Genomic DNA, 7,518 nt, shown 5'->3' on the forward strand with positions numbered 1-7,518 from the left:
AATAAGGTAATTTATCTCACATATAAAATTGATTTTCTTACTATTTTTTATTAGTAATAAAATTAATTTGTAATAACGTGTAATAATCAATTTAACAAACAAATGCGTATTTTAAAAATCTTTAATCGCGCCGTTATATCTAAATTTCGAATTCTGCAACTTGATTCCTTTAAATTTTCACTCCTGATGTACAATAGTAGTATTATCTGATTTTTAATGGGTGGGAAATCAATAAAGTCTGTATTTATATTTTTACAAGCAGATGAAATACATAACAACAACAATAACATCTTTACAAGTACACACAATACAAAAATTATTTCGAACATGTATCAAAAATAAACGAAGTGTGCATATGGGATTATGTTCTTATTTCCAGACACAAAAGTCTTTATCTTCATCATTATTTTGCTTCTGACGATATGTGAGCCACTCCTTTCTTGACTCGATCAGGAAGTACCACCCCAGCCATTCTTTGTTGCCAGTCAACAGCACCCACTGGAGAGTATTCTCTGAGCTGACCTCTCTGATGTCTGTCATCCACATTGGCGAGGTTCCGCCTTGCAGGTGGTTGCGGAACATCTTCCCAGTGAGGTCAGCCTCTCCTGGCCCCTAGTGCGAAGCTGTGCTTTTCATCTTCGTGGTCCACCTCATTGGCTGCTAGCGCGCCACCCTCTTCCTCAGTAGGTTGTAGAGCACCACAGCTGTCCCCACCAACTCTGTGACGTTATCTACCTTCTGTTCCAGTATTCCCAACAGGCACCGGAACCTGTTGGTCATGATTCCAATTAAGGCATTCTCCACCACTCATTTCCCCCTTGAGATCCAGTAGTTGCAGATCCTCTGTTCATGTCATCCCTCTTCTGCTGTATGGCTTCATCATGTAGCTCTTCAGGGCAAAAGCATCGTCACCCAGGATGAAGTAGGGAATATCAGGCTGATTTTCTCCAGGGAGGGGGCATGATGGGGGCAGCTCTATGAACCCATCTTCTAGGCATTCGAAGAGCTCAGAGTCAGACATGTGTCATTTACCTCCCAGCTCAATCCAGATGAACTTGTACTCTGCATCTACCAATGTCAGCAGTGGTATAGAGAAAAAGCCTTATAGTTGTGGTAGAGACTGTCTGTGATTGCTGGCTTCTTAATGGCTATGTGCTTTCCATCCAAGGTACCAATTGCATGGGGGATATTCTATCTCTGTTGAAACTGCTGGGCAAGGGTGCTCCATGCTTCAGGGGTAGTAGGTATGTTGAAGACATCATCTTTATACGCCTCTACAATCGCCGTGCACACTCCTGGAATCAACTCTGATATGGTTGAGATACCACATCTGAAACCATATGCCAGTGATCTGCAGTTGTCCCCAGTGGCCAGATGTCTCAAGGTGATTGCCAGTTTGAGGCCAGCTGACAAAGGGTGCCTGTAGTTAGTCTCTTGCTTCTGGATGACTGGTTCAACTGTAGCAAGGATCTCATCAAACACCTCAGGGGTTACTCTAGTGAACATTGTGAAGGCAACATGGTCCTCTAATCGCAGTTGTGTGTCTAAGAGTACTGGCCATACTGCTGTCTTCTTTCTTCAGTGATCCATGGCCTGGTACAGCAGCACCTGATGAATGGTCTTCTCCCTCCTGCTGGTAGTTCAATCTCCTCTTGTCTTTGCTGTTCTTTCTCTGCCTCGAGGGCTATCATGTAGTTATATAGCAGGGAGACAAAGGTCATGTCTACATCATAAGATGGTTCTAGTCTGGTACATATTGAACTTCCATATCTCGTTCTTCTGCCAAAGATGAAATGATTTATCTGCTGCATCTTTATATACTCTGGATCAGAGTCGGGATGCAATCAGAATCTCGAATTTTGTCATTGCGTAACAGAGCTTGACAGACCCTATCAATGCACAAGAGATCTTGATAATCGTATCAGAGCGTTATTTAAAGCGTGATAAACGCATCAAAGCTTATCAAAGAGTAATAAAGCATATCAAAGCGTGATTTAAAGCGTAATAAATCCTGATCAATCGGCATCATAGCGTGAGAAGCCGTAGCGATTCGGGAAATAATTTGTCGCACAAGCGGGAACGAACTTCGTATCAGAGCGCATCAGAGCTTATCAGAGCATAACATATCTGATGAGATCGTAAGATTTTTTAAAAGTTGAAAAAAAATGACGCCGAATTGATCGCCGATTTAAAGCGCGGCATTCGCCGTTGGTGTGAACTTAGCATTAGGGCACAACGTTCTGACTATAACTTAATTACCGCAATCTGAAAATAAACTTGTGAGCAATAAATTTGGGGAAAAAATCATTTATTTTCAGAATCAGAAACAAAAAACGGAACAAAATAAAGATGTGCACCTTCGTGTGTAGACCAACCCTCAACTGATTAAGTGGGAAAAACTTTAAGCATTACAAACAAATGGGTTTTTAGCAAGATCTTAAATTGAACTCATACTATTTGTGCTGGCATGAATTCTGCAATAACTTGTTCATTTTGGAAGGATATCAAATTAGCAGAGATGTAGTTTAGGTCTCATATTGCTGGCCTTTACCTTGGCCTTGGGCAGAGTCACATGTACATATATAAAGTCTATAGGAGAAGGCTTTCTCCAGCGTGACATGGAAGTACCGGCCTTGACTACATCCTTGTAAATATGGATGTTCATAGAAAGAGCAGTGCTTATCTAATTCTTCCACGTTAAGTAAACAAATATATAAGAAGTGTGGGAACCCTTGGGTATGTAGTCCCATATACTCACTTCTGTGTACTTAGCATGTGACTGTTGGCAATACCCAAGTGTATCTCTTATCAGTTCTTGCTATCACTGCTCATGTATTCAGTCATTGAGTGAGAGACAGAGAATAAGGCTGCTACTGCCTGCCATAGGTAATATTGATTGAAGTTAATATGAGCCTTTTCCCAATCGCTTCCAAGAATCAAACTTTGTGGTAAACCTTGACGGTAATTTTCTTTTCACACACAAGGACATTTTAAGTGTCAATGTTACTTCTGCATGTTATGCATGAGACTATTCCCATATCGACCAGATATTGATGACCAACTTGCTTTGCAAGATGACCAAATCATCGAGGAAATTTACTTGAAGATGCTGTAGTCACTGAATTTTTTTGATAAGTTATCAGTTAATACCAATTTTTTTATCATATGTTTTTAAACGTGAAAATGTAATTTTAGTATGTTTTTATATGTAAAGGTTTGTTTATGTGAATTCATGTACTTGCACCTTCAATGATTGCATTATGAGTGAGCTAATCCATTTTGAAATTGTCTATCGCAAAGAAACTTTGATTACAAAGAGTTAGTAAACGCCACCTCATGTGGTAAATTGCAACTCGGTGTACTGTCAATTTGGTTTGGTCTCAGACATGGTTCAACGGGCGATTTCATATGTGTCGTACGGGACAATTTGACAATTTAGTCTCGTAGCTGAATGCTCGAGCAATAAAATTTTCTTTTTTTGTCATGGTTTGTTTAAAGCGGGTAGTGATGTGAAAAACTGATAACCAACAAAAATGTTTGAATACAGGGGAATTAGAAGGTGAAAATGTGTGTCGTACGGGACATTTCTGAGTCCCGTACGACACACAACATTTTCACCCTCGATTTATCAATGGAAAACATATTTTTGTTGGTAGTCATTATTTTACATGACTACACAGAAGTACTTTAATATTAACCACAAAACAAATTTAAGTTCCTTGTTTGGAGAGTAGGTTAAAATTTTTTGTCAATATGGCAGATTTTTCTAGCATGGAATCGCCCTAATCAACGTTTGGTCTCACTCCTCATCCATGAGGCCGTTCTCATTACGCTTTCTAAAACTAGTTTACTTGAAGCCGATTCAGGAAACCAGTTTGGAAGATCGCTTTGCTAGTGTTCCCACTTGATAACACGAAAGTGGTTTTCTACACTTCAAGTAAAGCGCTCTTGTTGCTATGGAAAGACACATTTCGCACAAAATCAGGCATTCTACACCTGTCGTGTGGAGTAGCGTGCTCAAAATGTGCAAAGATCGCTTCCCGAAGAACGGTTGTGGGGTCCACACGTTAAAACCAGTTTAACAAGGCAAAACAATCTTGAAAACTACATCGCGAGGTGGTTTTCCAAACTGATTTGGATGATCGCTTCCAAGACCGCTTCGATCGTTCTCACTACGTGTTAAACTAGTTTCCACTAAACTAGTTTAAGGAACGTAGTGAGAATAGCCTCCATGTTCGTCTACAACCAGTTCATTTGGTCTAACTGCCATTTAGCCTGATTAGATATTTTGTCTAATAATCCAGTTAGGCTCTAATCACATCTAGTCTGCTGTGTCAACCCTTCACTCGAGTTAAGTAGTGAACAGAAGGCCCTCCCCCTCCGGAATTGAAACAAGTTTTGTATGTGCTACTCTTGAGTGGAGACACACTTGTTGATCAAAGTTTCTATGAGGGTCTGTGCAAGTAGACTAACTCGTATCCACTGGGTCGAACATCTCATCTACTGTACTAGTATATAATTAAGGGAACTATTTTTTTTCATGTGGCAAAGTGCAAATTAATAAAGTGAGAATTATTTGACCAAGTGAGTATAAGACCAAGTGCTGCTTGGACAAAACAGTAATTAGACGATGGAATGTTGTATTAAAATGTAATGTTGGAAAAGTGTTGTGGTTTTACTGGTATGTTTTTCACACATTCCAACTGTTGCAAGCGTGTAACCTATAACAAAGTCATTCAGGTCACTTATTCTCAAAACACAATTGTGAACAAGTAATTACTTACACTGCTTTACTGAAGTATTTACAGAAGCATTCATGATATCAGATTTTTAATATTGCCCTATAATTTTTAATGTAATTTTTAGACTTTTTGACCATTCATATTTTAGTCATTAAATTTTTACAATTTGATGAAAATGTGTTTTCTATGTACCTATTGTTCATCCAACCAAGTAATTGTGGGACATGTCCAAAGAGTGTGTCTCGATCATATTAAAACTGTGTAATGCTTTCAAATTAGATTCCAAAGTGAAGTGAGAATCACGAAAAATGTAAGTCTAGCGTACTTACATATTGATTTTTTCATGGAATTGTCCAATTACGGTTTCAAATATTTAAATGTGACTGCGATACTTCTTCTAACTTGTTAAATCTTTGCACAGGAAAGCAAGGCATTGATTTGAAAGAACGGCAATCTATTAAACTTCACCTCCATAATCCATATTTATTTGGTTTCATTTCTCAGACAAATGCACTTACATGATGTATTCAACAAATATTATTTTTCTTGGTAATTCTGTGTGTGATGCATTATATACAATTTCTAAAGTAACCATGCCAATGTCGAATTTCATTGTCATGATACATATCAATTTATTCAGCAGGTAAATCTGTGTTATTTTTAAACAATGTTGTTTTGATGCCAACTGACACTTTTGACCAAAATTCTAGTTTTGAAAAGGCATTTGAATACTTTATTGAAAGATTTGTTCTGGAAGGTGTTGTACTTAATCCCGATATCTTCTCGAAAGAAAATAGCACCTGAAAATACATACCTGATATCTGAAAACAAGTCTGGAGATAAGTCTTTAAGTTAACTGAAAAGTTGATTCAGGCATTTTACTATCTTTTCATAACTTAAAAAAAACTTTCAATGCATTATACCCATCAATTTAAGGCTTACAACATTTAATGACCCCATTAGTATCCACTAGTGACTCCACGATCGATTACTATTTAATTGTAGGCGTGCATTCCAAAAGTTTGACATCAATCCTGATCGGATACGTTTTTATACCCTTTTATTCTGAAATTGATTATTGTGAGTGAATTTTATTGTAGGTATAGGAGACCAATGAAGATGTTTTCATTTTATATTTCGCTCTGTATCGTATCTGTCTGTCTGTACTTCTCCCTCTTATTTATCTCTCTTTTTCCTCTCTTCTCGTCCTCTTCATTTCCTCTCCTTTCCCTATTTCTATCTCTCTCTCTCTCTCTCCATCTCTTCTTCTCTCTCACTCCCCATCTGTCTGCCTCCATCCTCTCAATCCTTTTCACTTCTCTCATTTTACTACCAGAAGCAACAATTTTATGTGTTACATGTATTACAGTGTTGGACATGTACAAACAGAAACATGAACTTATTTACAAAATACCAAACTTGTCCTTTGTCTTATTTTTATTTTTTACAGTGTTTATTATTTGCATTAAAAGAAAATACTATTATGTCAATGTTACCATGGTAACAATGCTCAACAGCCAATCAAAATCAAGGATTCCATAGAAGTTGCACCTGAAGGGTTAAGTTACCCTAAAAGTAAAGGGTACAGGGTGATGTTTCAAACGATCAAGGCTGCGTCTTATGAACAGTTACAATTGACTGGATCAATCTAAAATGTATGGAAATCCATCAGTGTTGTATTTTTCTACAGGAAATTTGTGCAATGTCCTTTGTAAACAAAGAGTAGCACCCTCACTTTTCAAGAAAGCAATGAATTCATGATTAAGCAGCAGATCTATAAAATAATTTGACAAACATGCATTTTCAGATGTTGACGTTGCTGGCTTTCCATAGTTGTGGTTGATCAGATTAATCGCAACTCTTTGTAAGACAGCCCAAATTATGCTCAAGGAACAAGCTCTACTAGCGGTATTTTATAATAATATAGGGTATTTATATTGCGCACATATTCACCTTGTGCTCAAGGCGCTCCTATATTACCCGGCTAAGCTGGGCGTTCATAGCGCACACAGCTTTTTAAGGAATTACTTCCTACCGGTACCCATTTACCTCACCTGGGTTGAGTGCAGCACATTGTGGATAAGTTTCTTGCTGAAGGAAATTACGCCATGGCTGGGATTCGAACCCACGACCCTGTTTTAAAGTCTGAAGACTTATCCACTGGGCCACAACGCTCCACTTCTGGTTGATCAGATTACTACCGGTATGTTATAATCTGATAAGTGCGCTTTGTCATTTAAAAATAACCTGAAAGTTAGATGGAACCCTTCGAGAACCCCCCCCCCCTTATATAACAGCTAAATTATTTGCGATCCCAATTGGTCCAAAAATTAATTGGTGTGATACCATGGGTAATTACTAACAAATTCTAAATTTTATGGTTTAATCTTTAATTCAGAGCAGATGTATCCTGTTTTCATTTAGTGCACCAGAAGTAGAGGGGAGAGAAAGGAATCACTGTGATGTCTGTCCATCCTATGGTTGGCTGTTACACTATAAAATCTTAAAAACTAGATCAATCGTAGAGTCTTTGAAATGGAGGTACAATGGTTAAAGGAAGAACCCTTAAAATAGGATTGAAGATGATCTTATCTGATCAGGGCCCTGTTGTAAAAAGAGTTACGATTGATCCGATCAATCGCAACTATGGATGGCCAGTAACGTCAACATCTATTACGCATGTTTGTTCAAAATATTTTCTAGCTGTGATGTATATTCATGCATTCATTGTTTTCTTGAAAATTCACTGCGCTTCTCTTTGCATAAAAAGGACATT

Source organism: Lytechinus variegatus, chromosome 14 (genome assembly GCF_018143015.1).
Source record: "Lytechinus variegatus isolate NC3 chromosome 14, Lvar_3.0, whole genome shotgun sequence".
NCBI lineage: Eukaryota > Metazoa > Echinodermata > Echinoidea > Temnopleuroida > Toxopneustidae > Lytechinus > Lytechinus variegatus.